At 36.0% G+C, this 25,012-nt stretch overlaps 1 protein-coding gene across 4 annotated transcripts in view; it reads left to right on the top strand.

Moving 5' to 3' along the window:
- VPS13B (vacuolar protein sorting 13 homolog B) overlaps nt 1-25,012 on the top strand; it is a 471,233-nt gene that overhangs the window by 120,872 nt on the left and 325,349 nt on the right. The gene's annotated exons all lie outside the window — the stretch shown is intronic.

The raw sequence follows: 25,012 nt of genomic DNA, 5'->3' as shown, positions 1-25,012 counted from the left end.
TTCCCAGTTAATTTATTTGCAAGGATGCGAGGTGGAAACTGCAAATCCTGTTTGTTAGTCCTGCCTACACATCTGACTCCTCATTTCCTTGATTCCAGATCCTTAGTTAGGCTCTAAGTGTTTTAAAATCAAAACATCCTTTAGTAATATGTGTATAGTATCTTATACTATGGACCTAAATATTTTTTTTTACTATGATAGCACATCCATACTAAGTTTTAACACTTAAATATTTTAAATTAATGTAGTGGTGGCATTCATACCTGCTCTTCAAAATCACTAATCTAGCACCACAAAGTCCCGATGCCCTACATGTCTAGGCAGTATCTCAAAAAAAATAACATATACCTTTGCAAAGAAGGTTAGGTACATTACCCAGAAACATAGCAGTGGTTTGTGTTCTTTCTTTGAAATTATCCTACCTCATTTATAATGATTAAGAGTTTTGCTTTGTCCACCTTCAGCCCCCCTGATTACATTGTGTTTGAGACAGATTATTTTTTCTTTACACTATTTTTTCAGTCTAAACATACCCCTAATGGAAGGGTCTAAGGGTTCAAGGAATAAATGCATAAAACATGGATCTAGCTCTTGCAATTACATAGATAGTCTTTTTGAAACTTTTGGTACCTGTTTATTCTTCTATACATTATTTAAGTGTTTTGGTGCCAGATTTTTATTACAAGCATTTTCATAAGGAATAAGAGGGTTTTAAAACCTCATACGTACTGTCTTACAAAGACTGTGATTTCCTATTATTTTTAGCTGTGTAAAGGGGTGGTCCTCCCTTCTGCTTCTGACAGCAGCTTTCCCACACCTTCGAGTGATCAGGCAGATATGTGAGCAGTTAGTTCAGCTTGTAGATCCAGCTGGAAATTGCTCCCTCTGAGGGTTATTTTTCAGTGAATTTAGCCATTTTTCTGGTTTATAATGTGCCCACATGAGTACTAGAGGGAGTGATGGCATTGCCCCAAGGGAGAGCACCTCAGAGCTGAATGAATTTTCAAACTGATCTTGGTATCATACTCTACAGCAATCTCAAGATCTTATTTTAATGCATCAGCTTATTTTCTTTTACTTTCTGAAAGATGCACAATCTTGCAGGTTAAGAATATTTACATTCTTTGTGTGTTTAAAATAATTATTAATTCCCACTTACACTGGATTTATGTAAATTGCATGGGATTATTTGCAACTCATCTATTAATGCTGAAGTCCATACTGCCTCAGTCAAAGGGATGTCAAAGTTGATGAAATTCTACATTCTGCTACACTGTAACATACTTGTAGCATTGTGCCAAAAATACTTTCTGTGTTACTCTTGAGAGGAAAAACATCTGAAATTTCTTTTAGTAACATCCCTACATTGAAAATTTAAAAACCAGGTATCTAGCCAGTGTGTAGGTAGGATTTAGTCCCTCAACTTTGAAGTGGTGAGTACCTTTCTGTAAAGCAAAGTTTTTGATTCTTTCCTATACTACTACTATTTGGTGGTCATTTCAGAAGTTGCCACTACTTAGCCAGTCTTGTATGGTGGGATTTCTGTAGCTACACTGCCATAAAAATTTCAACTGTTTTTTTCTGGTCTGAAAGGGGGAGGGGGTAGGGGAAAGTCAACATTGAAAGTCTGTCATCTTATCTTGTTTGGGGATGTAAGAGGAAAAATTTAAAGTAAGGGTCAAGCACCTTCCTATAATCAAAAATATATATGCTCTTATGAAGGTGATGTTTCCCAAGGGATCTTGCAGTTGTAAAGAGTTGTGAAGCAAGCCTCTGTACAGCTGCATAGGCATTCTGTGCAAAGAAAACTACTATTTGTATCCAAAACTACTCTAAGCATTAATATTATCCACTGATATAAAACCAGTTACAGTGTTATTTTTGCAAGAGCTACCACACCTGGACTGTAGATAATTCTTTGTTAACAAGAGAAGTCCTTCTCATGTGGGATTATTGGAACAAAGAGGAATTTATTCTGTTTGTGATTTGGGTTTTTGGGTGATGGTGCTGGCATTGGTTTGGTTTGCTCTGTGTTCTATGCAAATAGGTAAGTTGCAGTCTCCTTGAAGTGTCACAGTCACTTATATTCCCTTCCAGCTAAATGATTGATTTCAGTGTTTTGCTTTATTTGATATCTATACCAAAATTCTCTGCACATGAGGCTATATGGCTGTGTTTTGTGCAGTTTCTTACTAAATAAAGTAACTACATTACCTCATCTCTTAATCAGCCAACTATGCCACTGATGACCCAATACATATGGTGTAATGCTGCTGCTGTTGAAGCTCAGCCAGACCCCAGGGACATCTCTGTAATACGCTGCTGTAGGCGATTCTTAGGGTGTAGAGCCAAATACCTTCTTCCCTTGGTTTCATTTCCACTTTCATTTCCTTTGGGATTTTTATTTCCTAAGGAAGGTTGGCCTTTCCTTCAGTTGCTTGAATACATAAATGGTCTACCTGTTTTGTGATCACTGGGTGCAATTGGAGCAAGAGTGAGTGTTTTTCTTTGTTTTCATCTTTGTTTCTTTATATTTCCCTTGAGTATATCATGTGTTTGTATAGGTGTGGAATTTTTTATACTAGCAAAGTAACTGATCAGCAACACAGATGAGATTTCTTTAGGTGGCATTCTTCTAAAATACTTGTTACTCTTTTCAATTTTCAAATTAGTTTATACAAGTGCAGTAGAAATATTTTTGACTTCTGCAAATCTTTAGGGACTGTAACAGAATTGTCAGTTTATGTGCAACTGAAAAGCATCTTAATGAATTGTAAAACTGCTGTGTTACAGTTTTTAAAAAAGGGAACAAATGCATTATATTGGGACCAGTTCAGTTTAACGTCTTTATGGACAGTGGGAACGAGTGCACCCTCAGCAAGTTTGCCGATGACACCACGCTGTGTGGTGAGGTCACCATGCTGGAGGGAAGGGATGCCATCCAGAGGGACCTTGACAGGCAGGCCTGTGCAAACCTCATGAAGTTCAACAAGGCCAAGTGCAAGGTCCTGTACATGGGTTGGGGCAATCTCACACACAAGTACATGCTGGGTGGAGAACAGATTGAGAGCAGCCCTGCGGAGAAGGACTTGGGGGTGTTGGTTGATGAGAAGCTCAACATGACCTGACAATGTGCACAAGTAGCCCAGAAAGCCAACTGTATCCTGGGCTGCATCAAGAGCAGTGCGGCCGGCAGGCTGAGGGAGGGGATTCTCCCCCTCCACTCTGCTTTTGTGAGGTCCCACCTGGAGCACTGTGTCCAGCTCTGAGGCCCCCAGCATAAGAAGGACATGGACCTGCTCAAGAGGGCCCAGAGGGGGGCCACAAAGATGATCAGGGGGCTGGAGCATCTCCCTTAGGACAGGCTGAGGGAGTTGGGGTTCAGCCTGGAGAAGAGAAGGCTCTGGAGAGACCTTATAGCAGCCTTCTGGTGCTTAAATGGGGCTACAGGAAGTCTGGGGAGGGACTCTTTGCTCTTTTTCAGGCAATGTAGTGATTGGATGAAGGGTCATGGTTTTTAATGGAAAGAAGGCAGATTTAGATTAGCCATAAGGAAAAAATTCTTCACTGTGAGGATGGTGAGACACTGGCACAGGTTGCCCAGAGCAGCTGTGGCTGCCCCCTCCCTGGAAGGGTTCAAGGCCAGGCTGGACGGGGCTTTGAGCAACCTGGGCTGGTGGAAGGTGTCCCTGCCCAGGGCAGGGGGTTGGAACTAGGTTTGCGTAGTTTTCTAAAACTGCCAATGGCCTGCATTTTTAACATCAACAACTGTCTTCTGGAAGAACGAAATTTGATAATCAGCAACATTATTCTTAATCTTTCTTATTAAAACATCTGGATATTTTTGTCCTCACCCTAAAGTGATGACATACTTAGAAGAAGAAATAAAAAAAGACACATTCCTTATACAAGAAATGAGATCTCTGTCTTGTTTTCTGTTTTTTACATACTGCATTTATGTGTGTCCATATCAGTATGAGCATGTTTTCTTCTTAAAAAGACATTTGAATCTTAAGTATTAGGGTAGTATGTCTATTTTAACTTTGCCATCAGTGTTAGAAATCTTTACTTTTTTTTTTATTATTATTATTTGGGTCACTGTTATGGGGTAAATTGATTTCACGAATAATGTTAACATCATCTTCTTTTTCTTTGGTTTCCTGTTTTAAATATTTTATTCCTTTTGTATGGTCTTTATTTTGTGTTCTTTCCTGTTGCAGTGAAATACTTTGGTATGGCAAGATATCAACCTAGATCTTTCCACCTGTGAATGTATTGGCAAATGTATGGTTTCCCATGATAAGATGAAGCCTATTGAAAGTGTGTTTAACATCAGTTGTGATTTCATATAGCTGATCTACACATTGCTTCTGTGTACTCTGTGAAAAGGTTATTAGTTAACTATTTCCTCTGGGAATTAATTTGAAACATATGTCTGATTATTCATTATGCATTCTTGTCGGTGTGTTGAAAAAATTTCTTCCCTGCATTTATTGACATTGTCTGAAGTCTTGGGAACTACACTGTCATATGTTGTGTAACCACTACAAGAAGTAGCTAATGCATTGTGATGTAAATGTAGAAGCTTGACCTTAGAATGTTTTATTCAGTCATACAATTGAATTTAGAGGAATTCTCCCTTGCTCCCCCACTTACATGCATGTTTTCAAAGCACAGATGTAATTTGCAAAGTTTCATTATCATGGTTTATTATGCATTTGCTGAGTAGGGGCTTCTTAGCAATGCAAAATTAATTTATGTTCCTGTATGCGAAAGTTTTGAATTTGCTGTAGTAGCATAATGAAAAGTCTTGAAAGAAGATGCAAGTTAAAGCTTAAATTTAACGTATCTTGTAGTGTGATCTTCAGGGAGAATGTCACTTAGCTCTACTTGCCTATTAGTAATTCTTCAGTAAATTCTCACAAGTTCTCCTGTTTATCCAGAAGAGATAATCAAGTTCTTCACAGTGAAGGGTTTAATAGTTGAGCTCAATTTGCCATGGTGAGAAGAGCCAAAGGCTTGCCTCTGGAAATAATAATTACAAATGAGCAACATACCGCCATTACAGATGCAGTAATTTTAGTTTTGTTCCATAAGCAATTGCCCTCGGAGCTAAGTTAACATGAGAATTGAGAATGGATAACTCAGATACAGACTGGAGGGAAGAATTTGATTCTCTTCAAAAGTCAACATAAAGAGAAGCAATATTCACAGCAATTTCTAATTAGCATTCTTACATAGACCCATTAGCTCTAACTTCAACAATACTAACATACGTGGATTTAAGATATGTATATACATTAAGCGTAGGCTTAAATTTTTGTTTGTGGGGAAAGAATCTGGTAAGAGAAAATGTTCTGTGATGTGTGTGTTCCTTTCTGGGAAGTGACTGGAGACTGTTGAGATCAAAGTCCATCAGCAGGAGTAGTTCATGTGAGGTATGTGGAAGTGCATGGTAAAGACGGTTCCGTGTTGATTTTTTCTTTTTAAGGTTCTGTCTTGCTCTGAAAATAAACATATACTTATGGCTTACATTGTTAGAACACAGTGTTCTAGACAAGAATGCCATCTTTCCACAACTGTAGTGTATGCTTGTGCCTATAGGACAAAATTAAGGCAAATGAAATAATAAACATCCTTATATTTATTTATTATGTTCCAATTTTTCTGTGTTACAAAAGGAGATCTTTTCTGAGTGTGACATGCTAAATATTGTATTAATTTCCAAAGGAATGTCTGCTTTTCATTTTTAAGATGGTACTGTATTTAATGCATTCTAGACATGTGAAAATGATTATGGAAATGAGTGTATGTGATCTGAGCTCCACTGCCACTTTGGTGTTCGGTGTAACTTGTGTTAAAGATCATGTTACTCAACACTTCTGCAAATAAGGACAGTTTTCTGTTGGGCACAATAATTATCACATTTTATTTCTCTTTAGGAGACTTCTGTTTTAATATATACAGAAATTATAGTCTCAGTATTGGAAGTTGCATTGAGAGCTCCACTGTTGACCTTTTATCTGGAAGAAGTGATTTGTCTGAAAATATGTTCTGTTAATTGGAAGATCACATTTCTTCATTCCCCCCCACATCAATGAAGACTTCTAACTTTTATATCAGTGTTTTTCCAAATATTTAGTAAAATATTTCTGAGTAGCAAACAGAAGACAGTAGCTCTTCTGATTTGGGGTAGTAGAAGGGCTGTTGCCATTTACCTTTTCTCTTACGGATTTTTTTTTATATTTCTTGACTAATCTCTCACGTATAAATCTTTGACTATAACTAGCAAAATTGTGTCTTGATAGGCCATGGGGAAGAATAGTAGTGGCTTCTTACAGTGACACTATGTAAAAATGACCTGAACTATTGACCATCCCTCAGTTTACTGTTAACTAATTATGGTAATTGGAAAAGTTTATTAGTTAACATTGCTTAATCATGAATTAACTTGTTAAAATACAGTGTGTGAAGAACTTCACTTAGAAAGCTTGAAATCTTAGAAGAACTGAATTCTTAGCTTGAGACAACAGCTGGTTGGGCTACTAGAAAGAGCTAATTTCCACCTGTGAGCTCTCTCTTAAATTCTGAGAAAAAAGACTATGTTTTCATGGCTTGCTTGATGTAAAGAGGAGAATGTGCAATGTATTGTTATATAGTAGAGACATGTAGTTCTCTTTAAGGATTTAACTTAGCTAGGCTTTAACCGTATATTTATAATTAGCATGTAAATGCTTGAAAATACTATAGAAGTAAATGGATTTTGAATTATATTTGGTTATCTAAGGCCAGAGAAGTAGAGGACAAACAGTGTTTTAACTTGGTAGATAAGCCACTTCACTGCTTTGTTGAAGAAATTGTACATGAAGACTGGAATTAAAGCTTTAAAAATCTACTGCATCAAAGTATCTGCTAGAATTTTTTTCTGTCAAAGAAAGCATTACATTAAATCCACATTTCATGGGCATATTATGGAAGGAAACTACTTATCAATGCACATCTTATTCAAGTAGGTAATATGCAAATACTTTATCCTTTATCCTTTTCCTCACAGTAATCTTTTCCTTGGATCTTTGAATAAGGAACATAAAGTTAGAATTTCATTTTTATGTGGAAACAAAAAACATGCAGATTATTTATTGAGTTATTTTGCCTTCAATAGTATTATAAAATACAAAACAGTGGTAGTCGCTTACTGATTTAATTACCAGTAGATGTAAGAGATGATACAATTTACTACAGAAAAAAGTAAAATCTCAAAGATGAAGCAGTTGTGTAGTTTCCAAGCAAGTAATACAGGACACATTTAAAAAACATAAGAAATGGTTTAATTTCATTAACTGTGGTCTAATATGTTGTGCATCCCACTCTTGGTAAACCACAGCGGCATTTACTGGCTATTGCTTCAAAGCACTACTGTTTTTCATCCCTTTTCATTGGCCAAATGTGTCATAAGAGCATTAACTAAAGTCTGGAAAACAGTTCTCATGGATTTTGCTTTAATGATAAATCTAACATATAGTGCACTTGCTGATATAATCAAGTGAATGGAATTTCCAAAATCTTGACTTAATGTCTTTTAAGTATGAAGCAATAATGTTTTTATGAAGTAGCTTTTAAATGGCATTTGTTGAAGTGGAGAGCAGCTGGATTAGAAGGGTCTGTTTCTAACTGCAATCAGCAATGATCATAGTATCATATTACAGTCACCCTATAAAATAGCTTGTATTTTAAGAAAAATGGGGAAAAAGTGGAGGTAGGAATGGAGAGAGAAGTAAGCATGGTCTGTGTGATGCCCAAAGGCGTCTGGAATTAGTTACAGTTTGATAATGTTGCTTCAGCTGTTTGGGCAACACTGTAGTTCTCAATATAGGAAGTTCTTTATCAATTTAGGTTTTACCCGTTTTTTAAAATGTTGTGGAGATCCAGTTGATCTGTATTTCTCAAGCATTTTCAGATGCTGGCTGGATTTTTAATTGTAATGTTTAATAGGCTAAGACTTAACTAGAATAAAGACCAGAATTACAGAATGTTTTGCAGTTCTTGCCTCTGTGTCTCTGTACCAGAAAATATTTTTTACTGCTTTTGCATTTGTATCCATTTGTATAAATGGAATGTATCTCTGCATATCTCACCTTGGTTTTGTCCCTTTTTCAGTCGATAGGCTCTTTGAACAAGGGCAATCTTTCCTTTTGTTTCTTACAGAACATTAAATATGTTAGTGATGATGTTCTACAATTTAGAAGTCACTACTGAGACTCAAATTTTAATTTAGGAGACTATTGCATCCTTCCAGTAATCATTTATGGATTCTCTTGTTTAATATGTTTTATCAATGGATTAACTTAACCGTGAGCCTTTATTTTTATTTTTTGTTTCAGCAATAGCTTGTAGTTTTCCTGCGTTGCGCAGGATGTATATACTTCACTAAATTATCAAGGTCTGCTGGCTTAACATTGTGCAGGAGTGTCTTAGGTGTTAGACCTCAACGAATGAATAAAATTTTGAAGACATGAAATGCTCTTATTCAGCAGTGCTCTTGTTCAGTATTTTTGAGTAGTTCCCCAGGTCTTATATGCTTTAACTTTTATTAATCTAATTTTAAAAATAGCATGCTATCTGCAGCAGAAAGTGTAGAAGGTCAGCAATGCCTTTATTCTCCTAGATTTCTTGATTTTATTTATTCCAGAAGGGTTTGATACAGTTTTAGGCAGGATTTGATTAAGATATACATAATACAACTGTGCCTAAAATCCCAGCCAGTTAAGGCAGACAGTTTGTTGAATTTGAGTTATATATTAGAAGAAAGCAAATGGGTGGATGATGTGATTGTGAAGAAATTCTGAATACTGATTGACTTGTGTAGGCAACAAAGTACACTCATCCCTGCCATCTAGCTGTAAAGATCCATCCTTAATCACTAAAGAACTGTGTTTCCCTATCAGTCAGTTGAAATAAATTCATTTTTCTTCCTGGAGAGGACCTTTTGTTGAAAGTACTTCACTTGCCTGAGCTCTCTAAGCCGAGAAGAGGGTATATGGCTTGATCTAAACCTTCATTATGATGTGCTTAGATTATATTTATTTGGGTTTTTTTAATTGGAAAGAGCTGTATTGGAGAGCTCAGGCCCGATTCAGATCCATACCTGCAACAAGGCCAAGCCAAGTTCCGTATCGGGTCTGCTCAGGGATGTGTAGGTCCTGATGTTCTGCTGGCTTCTGTAGGACTTTCCCTTTTGTGGAGCCCTACTACTCTGAGAGTGTTCAGGGCTCTCCTTCCTTGTCTTCTGTCTCTTACTAGGACATTCCACCTTCCGCCAACAGTAATGGACACTTGAACACCATGCATCTGTAGTACCGAAATATGATGATACTTCCAGTAGAACAGTGATTGGGTCCATCATTTTCATAAGTGATATTGAAGCCTTGCTTCTGGAAAGGCTGAATCTGAGTGACCTGACAGCAGTGGGGCTGATAGATAACACAGCAATTATTGTGGCATTCAGTTAATCCAGAAGATTGTCCTGTAACAGCAGTGTTAAGATTATTTCCGTGTACAAGTAGAAAACTCATTTTAGATCTACATATATAACAACAACACTGTAATAGTTCTGTGCTATTTGTGTAGTGATTAATTAGTATAATGTCAATGAAAATATTACAAAACATGAATCCTCCCCTATTTAATTAATAAATGCCCCTATAAGACCTTGTATTTCTCTAGAGAGAAATTGGTGCCCAGAAGTTGAATGTTTTTCTTGAGGCAGACAGGAAATACCTGCCAAAACCAGGATTAGAATGCAAGTTTCTGACTGATAGATCCATGTATAATCCCTTGTATCGCTGTAATGCCCAGGGAAAACCAGTGCCCCTCACCCTTCTCCTCACTCTCTATTTCCCCCTCTCTAATTTCTGTTCTCCTCTAATTCACTGCATACTTTTGATTAACACTTATGACAGTTAATTCCTCTTCTAAAATTTGTTTGTCATATTCACATAAACACTTTCTTAAAGATTTTCTGAAAACTCAGATTTTTTTGCTGGGAGGACTAGTAGTTTGGAAAGGCACAGTTTTGCTTTATGGATATCATATTATTTTGCTCTGTAATATCGTGATCATCTTTAGTTGTTTTTCAAGAAAGATGTTTTAGGTTTTTTTCTGAAGTAGTTCCTACTGACTTCTCAGGAGCTGTTATATAGTGGTAGATTGTTTTAATAGAACACTTTTTTTTTTCTTTTGAATGTGGTTTGTTTGTCAGTGGTGTAATATGCCATTAAATCCTGATAAATTTACCTTCAAACCATCAGTCTTTTCTCCATTATTCCATTTATTCTTGCATCTTTGATAGGGACTCTGTCTTCTGTTTACCAGAACAGGGTAATTCCATGATGAAAGCTTTATACATGTTTTCTTTTGTGGGCTGTAGATCCAGGATGGATGCAAAATATGTATCCCTGAAATTCTGAATCAAAACAGAAAAACTATAAAGTTGTTTGCATTATAGAAATAATTAACTTCACCATTTCAATTTTCCCTATGTTCTAAATATCAATTTTTTGTTTTGAAGTGTTTCTTTATGGCTTTGTTGTGACATGTTTTAGTGGCTCTCATAGTTAGTATGTCTGAGTGTTGTTCATCTCTCTGGTGCCACGTGTGCCTTTTCAGCATTTACTACAGCCTGCTAGGCTTAAAAGAACAAATACCTTTATACCACATGAGGAAATCACTATGTGATTCTTAGTTACCTATGAGTTATTTTAATTAGTAGATCTTGCATTACCATAATGTTAACATAACCTTTATGTACATTATTGAGCCACCAGTAATGATGTTCCTGGTGAATGACAGTTAGATGGTTTTGAAATGTCATTAGGTCATGTTTTAAAAAGTGACCTTTAGGAAGCCCTTTCTCTTCTTCCTTGAAATCATGCAATTACCTTAATGAAGAAGGAGCAGTTGGGAATGGATTCCTGCTCACAGTATTCCCAGGTGCTGCTGAGTACTGCTCTGTGTGAGGAAAAACATGGTAATGTTCTCAGTGCTGGTCAATGGGTTGAATGGACATCTTCCTCCCAGCACATGGAATCTGAAAGAGTTGTTAAGAGTGTGTAAATATGTCGTCTTCAGAAAAGAGAGCTATGGGTAAGATCTGGTAAATTTTTGTGATTCTAAACAAACACGAAAGAGTAGCGAGCACACGCGCCTGCATATTATTTGAACTCAAAGTTTAATGGATGAATTGCATCTAGGATTTGTCCTGAATAGTGTTCTTATTTTCTCATCTTTTCTGAGTCAACTTCTAAATGTTAAAATACGTTTTGTACATTGAACATTCTGGATAAATAGGCGGCAACTTGTTTTAAGGTTCGATTCATTTTTTTATTGATTCATTTTATTCTTGCTTTTGACACATGAAGTTTCTTAAGGGAAATTTGCATAAAATTAGTCTTACTGCTTTTTCTGGTTGATTAAATATTTTTAACATTTGTATGACCACCATGAAATTCTCTGGATGCTGGTATCTTCCAAACAGTTCCGAGAGAGTAAATTTTTTTAAATCATACTTTAAGCAAGAAAGCAAGTTAGTGAAGTGTTCTGCACTTTTTATCAAGTGTTTTTAGGAATTCACCTGTGATCTAAGCAGTTAGAGCAAAATACACAGAGATAGAAAAATGCTATGTAGTTATAGTACATGTGACAAAGTAGAATATATAAGTAGTAAGAAACTTTATGATATACTAACTATAATTTATTCCAGTGATTTGTGTGTGAAAGCCAATGCAAATAATTGTAACATCTGTCAAAAACCAACCACTAGCATGAAAACCTTTTAACATTTTGCACTTAATAAACTATTTTATACATAAACTACCTTATTGTTTATATTAAAAACTAAAAAATATTCAGTCTGTTCCAGCCATTCTAACAAAAACTTTAATAAGTAGACATTGCATAAAAATGACACAATCCAGCAGTTATTTGGTAAGGCCAGCATAATCATAAATTTACCATCCGTGCTTTTCCAAAAATACTAACCCATATTGTTCTCCCTGGACCTGTTGCAGGGATGACTAATCCAGCTGCTGAGGTCTCCCTTTATGTGTTTGATGGAACACTTGGCTTGCTAGACTACAGCTGTGTGTTTATGTGCAGTGCACACCTGCAGAGGCCTGACAAATAGCTGTAGTATGCAGAGTATACAAAATTACCCTGGCAGTGCTGCAAATAAGGAAGTTTCTGTTTTGAAGTCCATATGTGTGTGAGCTTGAGATGCCAGCTGGGGTATTTATGTTGCATTGCACAGATGTAAAACTGCCAACTGATTTTATACCAAATAAAGGCTAATCTTTTTATACATACTTGGTGTCAGAGTTATGAAGTGGTACATAAGAATGTTCTCACGACTTAGCTCTTTTAAAATAAAAGCTGACATTAAAAACGCTCCAACTCACAATATGAATAGAGGGTAAAGATAAAAACGTACTGTATTTACTTAGATATCTGCTATAGCACAGTATCTTAAGGGTTTTATTATTAGTGATGTATAGTTATTAGCTGCACATAATCAGGACTTGATTTATTGTATGCGTATACACTATACTATATATCCTTTTCTCCAGGAGGTCACTTCAGCTCTGTATTGAATCCAGTTTATGGGTTCTGAAATGTGAAAGCCCAATTTATATAGCTACTTAACTTGAAAGCTTTGCTTTCCTATTTTCGAATGTGTTTAAGCACAGTGATAATTTTTCATTGAATATATTACGTATTTTGAAAATTGTTGTAATTGTTAGTATACCTTGTCTGTGAAGATGCTTTTAGAGGTACTATTTGCCTTCAAATATCTAAGAAATTAAAATGGAAGCACTGATTTAATTTGCTAAAACTTAGCAAATAGCACAGATATAACTCTTGGTTGTTTGATCATTTTAGTCTGTACCCTGACTTTTAGTATGAACTAGTTGCAAAGACAAGGTGAAATGAATAGCTTATTTTGATGGTTCACTGCATAGACTTAAGGACTGCATACTTAACCCTTTTTAAGTGCATAAGATGAGGGTTTGGGATGAGGTGGGGGTGGGGGGGTTAATGTGCAGATGTGAAAGTGGGCAGTTTCTGTGCTTCTGACATGCACACCTTGGAAGTTCCTTAAGCACTCTAGTTACATTTTCAGGCTTAACACACTTTCCCTTCAATTACATTATTTCCCCCCCCCCCCCCCCCCCCCATCATTGTGTCAAGTAATTTTAGTGCTGGTTTTCATTTGTTGTTAATTCTGGGCTGCTAAAGCATCTCTGTCACAATGTGTACTTGAAACATCTATGTTAAATGTGTAAGAACAAAGGAAATGGGAGCAACATTGAAGTATATCACTATAGAATGTGTCCCAAAGGACTTAGAAGTTTATTTTGCTAAATGTAATGTACAGCTTAGAAATGACTAGTCATCACACAGCTCCCCAGTCTGGTGGAGCTTTTTTAAACCAAAAGAATTTCATACATACACACATGTGCATGCACACACTCACCCTGAGATAGCAGTCTTGGGCTTCCTGAGTTTAAAATTAACATCTGCAAATATCCTCCAGAAGCTCAAACTTTATCCAGATTCATGAGGTTCGGAAATACAATTTCTTGATTATTAAATTTTAGAGCAGAAATTTCAGGTGTTAATGTTAGTTAGCTGAAGAGGTAATGATATACTGCAAATGCAAAAAAGAGTTGAGCTGTACCCCCATAATACTGCAAAGGCATGTCTTCTTGGCTAACATAAAGCCCACGATGCTGTGAGATGCTTGTACTACCATTAACTGCTGAGAACTAGTCTACATAGCAGAGAAGGCTGGGAAACAATACAGAATGCCAAATAAATCTGAATGAAAAATGGAAACACTTCAAAAGAAGTTACTTCTGCTAGATGAGTATAGGAAGTCTTAATTGTTGTTATATCCTCTATTTAGGAAGTATATTTAAGACCAAAAGAGCAGAATTCTATTGGTGTGTGAGGAAATATGTTGCAAAGATGGTTTAGGTATTTTGTGTCAGGGCCAGCTCTCTTATAGAAGGATATCACTTCAAACAGACTGCCGCCACTGCAGGTTGCAAACACACAATTGAAGGCTTCTAGTTCTCAACTCATGCACAGATGTCTTTCAATAAGTTTAGCCAGTAATTTCTTCAAATTGCTCAGTTTATCAGCAGCACATGTCATCAATCCTGGAGTGGTTGCTCAAGTCAAACTACAGAATCCTTAGCTTACAGACACAGCTGCAAACAGGTGAACAGGCAGAAAGTAATTTGTGCAGCTTGGTGGCTGTCAGACAAAAGACAGACAATCTGTGTTTAAAACAGATTGCAGGCCTTGCATGAGCCAGACAAAAGGGATTTCTACAACTGCAAATAATTCCAAGGTTAACATATTTTCCTTTCTGCCATTAGGTGATTTGTTAAAATTGGAAACAATGAGCATTATAAATCTACACAGAAACTAGAGATAAGATGAAAGAGAAAAACAGATCACTAAATAAGTTTACATCCTTCTGTTGAAAAGCATACAACTGGCATTCATAAAGGCCTCCTTTTTATAAACTAAGCCAAGCTATTATAGCTATAAGGACATTCAGACATATTTGAAATTATGGTAAGGAGGTCTTACTGGTAAAAGAAACAATGCTGTAAAAAGAGTAAGTTCACAGTAATATTCACTTGTATTAAAAAGTAGACTTTTTTTTTTTAATTTTCAAATTCTCCTTTGGATATAAGATACTGTGATTTTTTTATCAGGATTTAATTTCTTATTTGAAGTCCTTTATTTCCTGAGATATTTTAATATTGGGTAGATATATCAAGATTTACTCTACTAAGTATATCAGAGTTAAAATTTGTAACAAACAAGCTTACTGTAGTGCCAAACCAATTACATTAAGTTAGAAAACGTACTTCCCCAATCACAGATATTACTTATTCAAATGTGTGACTACAGAATATCTATTCCTTTCACTTCTCATGGGCTCTGTAAACTTGCCTTGACCTTGAAACAACTTCTGCAGTGTTCCATGAGGTACTAATCAAGCTAATGTAATATAGTCCTTCTTCCTGTTTAGTTCAGTGAGTAAGTACTTACATGCAATAATATTGATGGGTAATTCTATGCTTAGTTTAAGTTGTCCTGGCAAATTTATTTTCCATGTTATTTAAAACTTATCAACATAGAGATATGTGGATGGAAGAAGATGCAGAGAGTAACTGTCTACTTTAAGGTAGCATCTGGTTTTGTGAAGATACGATTCTGTGCATATAGGATAAATCAGTCTGCTAAGGATGCTGTTTGAAAGAAATTGCAATCAATGCACTTTCTGTGCATATTATAGTAATACATATTATGATGAATTAATGAATACAATTGTATAGTTCTGATTAATCATGCAAAAGAGTTTACAAAAATGATTTAAATTGTCCCATCAAAATTCACTGTTGTTTTTAAAATGAAACACAGGAGCTTACTTAAAAATAATATGTTCTTTTTGCTATGTGGTCATGCCTATATTACATATTTGAATCCAATATGAATGTTGTTGTAATTGAAGAACACTGTTGTTAGGCTATTGCAGGTTAATGCTTTTATCAAATACAGTACTAATTAATTCTGCAGGGAAACCTTACACTGAGGTTGAATTGATGAATTCTTTAAATATCTAAAGAGAAGTACATCACAAGCATATGCTTTGATAAGCTGTAGTATCAGAGTACCCTTTATCATGCTTTCTTTTTTTTTGGCAAAATGCTAATTCCAAGATTAAATTGCATGCTTAATATATGCTCTGTTACAGGACTTTCCTTGCATTTGGATTTTCCATTTTATCTTAATAGACAGTAAGATTTTTAACCTCTAGGAAATTAATCATACTAAGGGACATTTTCTATTCTTCGGCCAGGGAAGATAATATATAATCGTTTTCTTCTGTAATGCTGACAGCATGTGTGTTGCTTGTTGGTTGTGCAGGGTATATTCTGTAGATTGTAGTCTGACATTATTATGGTGTTAGCATGTATGGGCTTCATGTATTCACTGTGAAGGTGAGATCATCATCTTTAAAGGATGGTTTTAATTTGTGTTGGTGAATCAAGTGGATACTGTATTTAAGGAGGGGAAAAAAAGTGTACTCATGCAGGTTGCTGTCTGCAGTCCAAATTGCTGATCAGAGAGTCTTTATACACATCGGTAATGTGCTGTGCAATATAAGCTGAAATATATTCCACAAGGGAGGAAAACGGAATAGGTTACATACGCTGTTCCTAAGTGCAATGAATATAAAACTCCATTACTCACTTTAAGCAGGTGCTTTTTATATGAGGCTTTAAAGAAATATAAAACTGCTGGTGAAATGATTGGTTTGTACAGACACGACTTAACTTCCAGTACTTTGACCAGATAAAGAGGCTAAAAATATTTCTACAAACATTTCTTTAATGATTTCAAGGATTAAAGGTTAATATCCTCCTGGTGTAAGAAACTGCCATTCCAGACACTAAATGTACTCTTTCTTTTAAGTCCTCAGTAGTTGCATAGAATATTTAAAAGAAAATATAAACATTTTTGTTAAACTCTAGAGCATTGTGTGTTTAAGTTTATATCCTAAACAATGTATATTTAAATTGCTGGGAGGAGCACAGTGATCTTGTAAAGAAATGCGGTGCAATATAGAAAACTGTGGTTGAGTAAGAAGGATACTCCAGTTAGGAACAGAACTTATCTTCAAAGAAAGTGAAGTTTTGTCTTAAAGCAGCATTTACTGTCTGAGAAAGAAAATCATGGGGTGACTGTTCAAAACAATACCAATATACTGTATTTTAATCTTTTTCCATGTAATCTCTATCACGGTTTACTTACCCACCCTGTCTGAATTACTGTTTTCCTGCTATTTCCTACTGCTTTACAGTCAGTGTCCCCAGCAGTAACCTCTGTTGTCCATCTTTTAACCAGGAGACTGCTGGCTTTCTTCACCTCCCAACTGAAAGATGTTAATGTTCTCTTTCACTTCCCCCATGATCCCCAGCAATTCAGGAGATCAAACTGTTAATGATTACACCTTAGATGTTAGTTCTTTATTATTTTTTGTTAATATTGTTACTGAACACATTTGCCCTTCTTGTTTTGAATGATTCTAAACCTTTGCAGTTTACTACTTAAAGAATTAGTTTCCATCTTCTAGAATCCTCAGTCTATTGACCTTTTTACTGGACTGTAACTCTCGTGTCCTATATGCAATTATCTCAAATTGAGCTTGTGAGAGATTTTGGTCATTAGATACTCTGTTTGACAGCAAGCAGGTGACTGGGTGTCGTGTGTTACAGGGAAGCTCCCAACTGTGTGTAGGTCCAGGTGAGATCCGGCATTTCTTGTCTCTTGCATAGTACGTATGTTACACGGCACTTCAAAGTTTGCATCTGCTCTGGTGAATGAGACTTTTTAAGGTCAGAGGAATACAAACTTGTAGGAAACCAGGCTTTATTAGTTTCATAGTGGCCAAATAGCTTATTAAATAGATATGTCAGAGAAATGAGCTCTACAGTTGAAACAGAAGATGTTGAGATCCGAGATGAGCTTTGATTCCTCTAAGAGTTTGTTGTTTCATGCCACATTTTGCTGTCCTGGAAAGCTGTAGATGTTGTTTTTCTCCAGTTGATACGCACCTTTTTAGTGAAAGGAGAGTTGTAAAATGCAGGCTTTATTCCAGAGCCTAAGATTTATTGCAATTTATGCTGAGCATATTTGGAGAGATGGTATTTGAACTGGTACTGGATTGAACTTGAACTAGACTTAATAGAAACTCAGAGTAGAAAGTGCAGTTCAGTTTTTTGTGATCATATTAGCATATGTTAATATTAAAACAGTTTTTCTTGTACTTTACATCTTAACATTTTGCATGAGCTATGGAACTTATCTTCAGATACAGTAAAACTGCTGTATTTGAAAGGGATAGAAAGCCTGTATGACTAAGATGGAAGCAACTGATTGTGAGTATGTGCTTCCAGCCATAGGGTGTGCTACTAGGGGTGCAAACTGTAAGTTCTTTCTCTGTCCATCTATCTGTCGTCTTTTCAGGATCTTGCTTCAAATACTTCATGGTGAAAATTTTTCAAGTTCTTTGTCTGTATCCTGGAAACATTTTCATCCATATGATTTTTAGCATTTGTCTACTGACTGTACAGATAGGAGGATTCATAGGACATGCTTTTTGACAGTTAGAAATTCAGATTCTGATAGTTTTTCTTCATTTCCTTGGAAGACAGAAGTTATTTTAATGTATTAACGTTGGCATCTACCGTTTGTCTCAAGTGATACAGTGGTATCTGAAATGCAGCTGTCGAATTGTGCAGAAAGGAAAATCAATCCTTTTCTTCTTTTTTGAACCTTTGTTCACACAGCAGGAACAGTGCCACTAAAGCCACTTTAATCATGTGTCCTGACCGGTGTCATGCTGTCAAATCTAAAATAATAGTTTAAATTATGTATGCTTATAATTGGTGATGCTTAAATGTTACTAATAATTTTAATAATAATAAGTTGCCTCAAACTACATTTTTCACAGTAAGGTTTAAGAGCTATTTGCAATACCAGATATGCTTAAAGGTGGAAGGCAGTATTCCTTCTCTAAATGTTGTCTATTTAGATCAAAACGTGTAACAGGCAGACTATGCATGGATTGTGTTTCTGTACCCTAAGTTGAGAATGTTTCATGATGATCCTTGTCCTTTTGATAGGTTGTGATAGTAAGTCTGTGTATGTTTGTTGGCTGGCCTTAGTACGGTGGGTAAAGGGAGTTCTGAAACATTTCCCAGTTCTCCTGTATTTTCAGAAAAGTGTTTTTTTTTCCAGTGATAGCTGTTTAGTTCTTCTGTGAACATTCAAAATTAAAGCATTATTTTACCTGACTGGATAATCACTTAAACCAGATTATCGATAAAGAATTATGCAAAGGTGCTTCTGACCTAGGATGCCTTAAACATATTATTCCAAGCATTCTGTGATTTCTTCAATGCTGGTTTCCAGTCTTTGAATCACAGGTTTTTTATTTAACTCTCCATTCGAAGCAGGATTTTAGAAAAATGACATCTGTGGATTAAGGCAGATGGGGACCTGTATGAAGGCTCCTGTGTGGAGTCTTGAAATGGGAATGTAGCAACAGGGATTTTTCGGATTTAAGTGACTCTCCCTGTAGGTGAAATGCTTTTGTTCTTTAGTGAGCTGGGAAATTTTTTGCAATACATAAATCTCCACTAGTAAATGATGATCCTTATTCAGTTTTAGTGTTTAGAAAATGGAGAAGCCTTAATTAGTTTACAGGTAGTTTAAGGATTGAAGAGCTTAGTTACAGAGACTTTAATATTGATCTCCGAGGTGAAGACCAGTATATTGACTGGCTGTGTGGGCCCTGAAATCTGTCTGTGAAAATACTGAAAGTAGATGGGGAGATTAATTTTTGTGTTATGTGTGTTTGTCAGTTTATGTTTTGATGAAGAGAATGGTAGATATTTGTATCTATAAATATTTTGTCATTGTTGCCCAAGAAGAAAGCAGCTTCTTTAGAGAGTATTTCAGTCTGTCAATAAGTGCTTTCACCCTTCCATGCATTTACTTTTCCTACAAGTACCATGGTTGAAAAGAAAATGAAAGCAAATCTATTTTTTAGGACAAGTTTCTTTTAAGTGTGGAATGAAGGCACAAGAAGCTTAAGACAATAGAAAATCTCTCCAGCTCACCATACATTAGAGACAAGACAAACCTACCATAATCCTGTTGTTATTGCCTTGTTAAGTCTTAGGAGTGGGCGGGGATGAAACAATAATTTCTTAAAATAGTGGTATGTAGACTGCTTGACAGAATTACAAGAAAATAAATTGTTATGATAATTAGAATATCAATTGTAATGCTAAATAAAGTTGAGTTAGGAAAAAAAAAAAGATCCATCCCTTCATACCTCCTTAAAGTAAGCTGTCTGAATTAGTGTTTTGAAAAAGAAAGAAAATAGTAGCCTGTGAGGGCCTACATTAGGGCTGCAATATGTGATCTGCAGACTATGTTAATATTAAAAATGTGGAATTGTGAACACAGTAAAGATGTTTGGGGAACTCCATCACAAAGATTTAGTTTTACCACAGAAAAAAAAAGAGAAATTATTTATAGCCTCGCTTCTACATTTTAGAAAATCTCTCTTTTTGTCTGTTCTATCAATTTTAAAGCCAGTACCCTACCACCACCCCTTCCTCCCCCCCAAAAAAAAACAGGGGGAGAAAACCAGGACACACAATCCCAGTGTTTTCAGGTGTTGCATGCAAGGGAGCACAGTGATTGAAAAAGATGTTTGAAGCTCCAATGCTGCTGCTGTTTTGCTGCAACGAGGAACATGAAAGCTCATGCTCCCCCAATGCTTTGAACGTGAGAAGTAGGACTGATGCCAGCTAGAGCTGGTCTTTGTGGCTTTTCTTATGTTCGGACTGCAAGGAGGAAGGAATTAAGTTTGGTTTTAACTTCAAGTTCCTCAGAAGTGCCATCTCTAACTAAGTTTAGTACAGACTTTCAGAAGTTCTCACTGAGGGCACTGCTTAAGCAGGGACTGAACACAAATGAGTACCCCTCATGAAAGAAATGAGGTTTCTCTTACGCTTCAATCTGTTTAGTAGCTTTTCTCTGTTAATCATGTAAAACTTAAATATATGATTCTGTGAAAATAATTGGACCTTTTTTTCTTGATTCCAGTAAGATTTAGGCCTAAATGTTATTTCATTTGGTTAATAGCTCCCTGCTTTTATTCACGGATTGATCTTTTTACTGAGTTTGAAATCATTTTGACATGTATGTGACAGTCTTTTACTATATCATGTTGCCAAACCATAGTTTATTGGTACTTAATGCTTTAAATATTGAAATTTTTCCTTCTGAGGCCATAACCTAAATATGGGGAGAATTCATGTGGAGCTCCTTCTAGAAGTTTTAGTCATGCCGTATTCATTTCCTATTTCATATTTTGCAGTTCTCTCTTTTATGATCTTTCTAAAGAATTATTTATTGTATTTCAGGGATTTGGCGGCACACAGTCCTGACTCTTGTCCTCAGAATCAGTAACATGCCTCTTTCGCTGGTTTCCTGTCTTTTCTATTGATTAGTTTAGTTTTTGTCTCTTGGTTTTCCGTTAATCATTGCAAATTCACCTTATTACGAACAGATTGGTAAAAGATGTATAGGCTATTGGTAAAATCACTAATTAGGTAACTTTTTAAAATGGGTCTTAAATGATTGCTCAGTGTTAAATGGCTTGTTAGCAGAAATCCTGGGCTGATCTATAGACAACATTGTGACCTGCCTTTAGGTATTTGATTCCCTCCTACTTACACACAGAATGTCAGTGAATGCAGGGCCTTGTCACAAGCTGTGTAGTTGGGTTATGTACATGGAGAGGACCAAAGCTATGACCAGAAAAGTTGTGGGGAGGACATGGATGGATGCCTTCTTTAAAGTGTAGGAGACCCTTCCTCGATGGTGTGATACTTCTATGCATGTTCCTAGAACAGAATGACTGTTCAGGCTTGGAGTTAAATTTCAAGTGAGTTAGCGTGCACAAGGTGTACATTGACAAGGCATAGTAGATCTTAAGTTAGAAAACCTCTCTGTCTGTTTTTGGGCTCTGCAGTATGGAAAGAACAGTTTTTTGGGTCTTTGATGTGTTGTATTCTCTGTGTGATAGTCTGATTCAGCTAAAACAAGTTATGTTTGATCACCAAGTATAAACATGGTTACATATTGGGAAGGAAACACTTGATTTTTACTGCTAATAGTTCTACAGTGGGCAAGATATTTCCAGTATGAAGATCACACAACTAGAAAATTGTTATTTTTATCTGGAAGCAGCCGTGGGTTATATTTGGTCGAGATAGGTGTATATATCTCTCTGTCTCCATAAAGTATTTGATGACCATGTTCCCAATGAAAATCATAAACTAACTGAAGAAAATGAGGTGTTCTGGAAAACAAACATGGTAGATCTGTTCTCGAATTTTGACTACACTGAGCAGCAAAGTCAAGTAAACTACAGTGCTGCTTTTGAAAGTGTGACTCCAGAAGAGTGAGTACAGCACAAATTCTACTTTGTTGCCTTGCACCTTGGAAATAAGCCTTTCTCATGCTTCATTTGCAGGATGTTGAATTTGGATAATGTTGCTGCTGGCAATAATAGATTTGGTTTCTCTGGTTCCTCTTTGAATTTATGCTCAATTTCTTAATTAAAATTTTGTGGAGTGTTTGTCTCCATACTAAATTTGAGATTGTATTTGGAGGCATAGAGCATTTCTTACCTAGGGGTTTTAATATCTTCCTGCTCAGTCAACCCACTGAGAAAATACTACTTCTAAAATGTTTATAAAAATTGAGGGGGGATAGAAGGGAGCACCAGTCTTCATTTGCTTAAACATTTGTTTGCTGAAATAAGTACTGAAGGAACGTTTTAGCTATGTGTACAACTGTTGAGACTTTGACTTCTAATAATATATTATCATGATGAAAGAGATAATAAGGGAGAATATTTGGGAAGAACTAAAGTTACAAGGATGGAAACTACAGATAGAAGCATACGTAGGAAACAAAGGTTCTTTCTTCTCTATAGAGCAGCTTGCCAATTTGACAAGTTTATGAGGGATCATTCATCATTTCAAAAAATTTTCAGAGACTGAACAAAATGTGCTATTTCCCTATATTAAACCTATTCATTACAGCTGCTTCACCAAAAGTCTCTAAATGTTCTGCGCTTTGAAAAAAAGACTTATATCTGGGCAAGGGGAATCACCTTAGGTTCAGGTGTTTTTTGTCTTTGTGATTAAAGTCTAGTTAAACATTTTAAGTTCCCTTTTACTTATTGTAGGCTCTATATAGGATTTCAATATTTAATAAATGGGTTTTCTGAATATCCCTCAGTCCAGAGCTATGAAACCTGAGCAGAATTGATTTTTCTTGCAGCTTCTGCTTGATTACTGTGGTGTGCTGTGGTTATCAGGTGTTAAAACTGAGAGCATTATGATGTTGCCATTTGTCAAAGGAATGTAGAAAAGGAGGGACATGACTATGCTATGTTTCCCTAATACTTTTCTATTTTCTATTCAAATAGTTGAAAACAACTGAGAAAGTGTTCATCCTGTCACTCTAACAGGTGTTCCAGAAAGAGATAGTTTATTATTGCTATCAGCTACTTTTTTGTATGCATTAAAATATAGTTGTTAGTTGTATGACCACGTATTGAGGGCTTGTGGGTTTCTTCAAGGCCAAGCCATTCAGCTTTTCTATCTTCTGATTGTGATCCCTAACTGCCAGCTGGGTAAAAACCAGTACACTGGCTAGTTTGAGCTTTTCTTTGCTGACTGTCATATATATGCTGACTGATCAGGTAACAGGACAAATATATCTACATTTTCACAAGGATTGTAGGAAATAAACATCTTTGATAATGCTGCCATATCTTGCTGAAATTCAGTGTGTCCAGAAGTTATTTGGCGAAGGATTATGAGTGAACAGAAATGAATAGGGAGCATGATCATGTGGAGCTTGGTTCCTTGTTTTCAAATATGATACTAAACCAAAATTCAAGTTACACATGTAACTAACATGGAAAGTTTTCCTCTTAATGTGGAGAGGTTGTCCAGGGTAATGCATCTGAAAGTGGACTCCATGATGGAAAATATTTAGCTTGCAAAGCACTTAATCTTCCATAGTAAAGTGAGAGAAATGTGTCGGACGTCACACCTTGTATTCAGAGGCATAAAAGTGTTGCTGAAAAATGGGAACAGCAAGAAGCTAACAGTTTTGAGAAGACTTGAAAGATGGGGATCAAATTATGAACTCAAATTTGTTTTGCTTTGACTACAGCCTTGGCTGCTGCTAGTGGTATTTTATAATCTTTGTTTTAGAATAGGCAGAAGACAAGAAATACATACAATTTTTTTTTATTTTTTTTTTTTTTTAATTTAACACAATGGCCTCTATTTGCGCAAGTTTATAGGAAGTATGAGGAGACAGAGCCAAGACTAGGAAATGCCTACAGATACCCTATCTGCTTTTGACAAATTCATGTGTTGTGTCTGATACCACACCTTAGATCAAAGGGGATTTTCAGCTTTAAAAGAGGCTTACCCTGGGCAAGACTGGAAATGAGGGTGTATTCACAAGGCTAAAGCTGGTAGCTGATCTTTCAGACTGAGAAGCAATAGGGTGTTGCAGTGGCAGGCACACAGGTGAGTTGCAGTGAGAATTCTTTGAGCCTGAAGCGTTCCTGAATCACAAATTAGGAAAAGGCTGGGCACACCTTGAAATGGAAGACAGGTTAAATTTTGATAAGAAAGCATACATAGGACGTGAAACCTACTTTCACAGCGCAGTCTGGCTTACTAAATGTCATGTGTCCCTTTGTACGCTGCTTCTCTTTTCCTATTTGGAAAATGCTTTTTATTAAAAAATTAATTTAATGTCTTACCAGAAAAAGATTTAATTAAATGTGTCAAGACGTCTGCTTACCAAATGATTTTATATGTACTATCAAATACACTTCAGTGTTTAGGAACTGGAATAGGCACAGTGAACTAAGCTCAATTACAAGGTTTAATCCTAAATCTTCTGTTTCCTATCAGTTTTAAGGAATTTTTCCTTACTAGTTAATATGTATTAAAGGTTGTTCTTTGGGTTAAGTCTTTGAGAGATCATGCAAAAAACTAATGAAGTCATTCTGTAGAGAATATATTAAGTATCTTTAATATGTGTAACTATCTTGAAATACATATCAAAATGGCTTTAAATTTTTTTCTTGCCTGATATTCCATAATACTTTCCTTCCATAATTATGGATTTTGGAACAAATTCTATGTTGCACATGCAAAGAAATGGTTCCATAATTATCCTAATGTTTGCATAATTAACAAGCTGCTTGCTTATTTTAACTGACAAATTCCAAGTCACTTTTGCATGAGGGGAA

The sequence above is a fragment of the Tyto alba genome, unplaced genomic scaffold, assembly GCF_018691265.1.
Source record: "Tyto alba isolate M040663 unplaced genomic scaffold, T.alba_DEE_v4.0 Super-Scaffold_9, whole genome shotgun sequence".
Classification (NCBI taxonomy): domain Eukaryota; kingdom Metazoa; phylum Chordata; class Aves; order Strigiformes; family Tytonidae; genus Tyto; species Tyto alba.
This window is presented reverse-complemented; position numbering and strand designations above follow the sequence as displayed.